This window comes from Octodon degus, unplaced genomic scaffold, assembly GCF_000260255.1.
Source record: "Octodon degus isolate 3935 unplaced genomic scaffold, OctDeg1.0 scaffold00077, whole genome shotgun sequence".
Lineage (NCBI taxonomy): Eukaryota > Metazoa > Chordata > Mammalia > Rodentia > Octodontidae > Octodon > Octodon degus.
In genome coordinates, this window is record NW_004524653.1 from 10,094,041 (window position 1) to 10,096,082 (window position 2,042).

A 2,042-nucleotide genomic window follows, 5' to 3' on the forward strand; every position below is an offset into this window, starting at 1 on the left:
CCGACTGGTGGCCACACTGAGAACTGCAGCCTCCTGAGAAGAGAGAGAACTGGCCAGGACTGGGGACACAGTAGTAGACAAACCAGGTGCAATCTGTTCTCTTCCATCAGGCATCCTCCCTTGGAAGGCTTGCCCGGGACAGCCTCTGAGTGGAAACGGTGGCCGGGGATGGAGCTGGACATCTCAGGGAGCAATTCTTAATGCTGTTGAAAATTACGAGCACCTGGGAAGAGTGTAAAACTAATCCAGTAAATTGATGCGACACCCTTGGGGGAGAAGACATCAAGCTCTCTGCTTGGGTGCTTGGGCATGTGTCATCTGGGCTTATGTGATTGGCTGAGCCAGCATCTGGGTTTATGTGATTGGCTGAGCCTGGGTAGTGCCTGGGTAGTTTCAACCATTCTCATGTTCAAATGGGTCAGATGTCTGCATGCGAATGCAAGGGAGGCCGGGAAGGTGAGATTCAGGCTTGTAGGGTGGAAAGTTGTCCAAACAGGGCCTCGTGTTGGCCCGGCACAGTGACTCACACCTACTGTAACCCCAACACTCTGTCTGGGATTTGGCCTGGTGTGCCAACCAGGCCTGGCTGAATTTTAAAATTAGTGCTTGGCCACCGCTGATTACCACCATTCTCCCGGACCTTCTGGATACAGAAATAAATCCATCATTTCCCCAATTTAAATGAACAAGGCGATGATACTAATTAAAGTCTAGCAGCTCACATTTAAAAGTTGGGTAGAGAGTCCAACGTTTTCAGCCCTGGGTGCCTTCAAGATCACCAGCGTCCTTGCTCATTCCGCGCAGACAGACACGGGTCAGCTGAGAGATGGTCACTGCGGCAGGTGACCTTACCTTTAACTCGGGCCTGACCAGGTCATCCTCTGGAAGTCTTGCTTTGTCACAGGTTACCTGGTCTCTGGCGGCTGGGGCCGGCTGCGGGGTCCTACTGCCCCCTGGTGGTCACGGATGAGCACAGCGTTGCTGGAGCTGAGTTTGCAGGGCTTTTAACTTTTCCCTTCACCAGAGTGAAGGACTCCTGCAGGAACGTGATGCACCTGAGAAACACGCGGAGCGAAGAAAGCCACGCGCCAAAGGGCACCTGTGTGAGCGCTTGCTGATAAAGTTCTGGATCAGACCCAGTGGAACGCGCTTGATGCGTCATTATAACAGAAAATAGTTATCAAGGTAATTTAATTTCAGAGATAAGGGGCAGGAGCCTGTATTTTTTTTTTTTTTTTCTTGAGGTACTGGGAATCGAACTCAGGACCTTGCACTTGCAAGGCAGGCACTTATTCCGCAGAGCTATATCCCTAGCCCCGCAGGGGTCTGTTTCATCTAAAACTTCTTTCTGTGCGATGTCTCAAATTCGATTGTCATTTCTTGCCTTTCTTAAAGGCCAGATCCTTTTCTAAGTAATATGCACTCTCAGTCTGACTCTAGACAGAATTTGCCTTGATCGTTTTGGTGGCAGCAGGCAGCGATGGTCAGACAGACCTGATCATAAATGTCCATGTGCTGAGCAGAGGGGGTGGGGTGGGTGGATGCTGGAGTCGTCACACGAGACCCCCAGGCAACTCTGGTCCTATCTCTGCTTCACTCCAGCCAGAAGCCGGCCCCTTCAATAGCATGCTTCACTCATCCTCACAGATGTTTGTCTCAAAGGTCACTGTGAGATGGCCCAGATGACAGGCTCCACCAATCAGATACAATCAGATGGTCCTTAGGCTCAGAAGCGCTCAACCATGCCAGGCTCTCTGCAGAGAGCTGATGTCCTCTCGCTGGAGGGAGTCGCATCAATTTACTGGATTATTTTTACATTCTTCCCAGGTACTTGTAATTTTCACACAGCTTTAAGAATTGCTCCCTGACCTTTCGGCCGGAACCGCCATCTTCCAGTAATTTGCCAAAATGACTAACACAAAGGGCAAGAGGAGGGGAACCTGGTATATGTTTTCCAGGCCTTTTAGAAAACATGGGGTTGTTCTTTTGGCTACATACATGTGAATCTACAAAAAGGGTGATATTGTAGACATCAAGGGAAT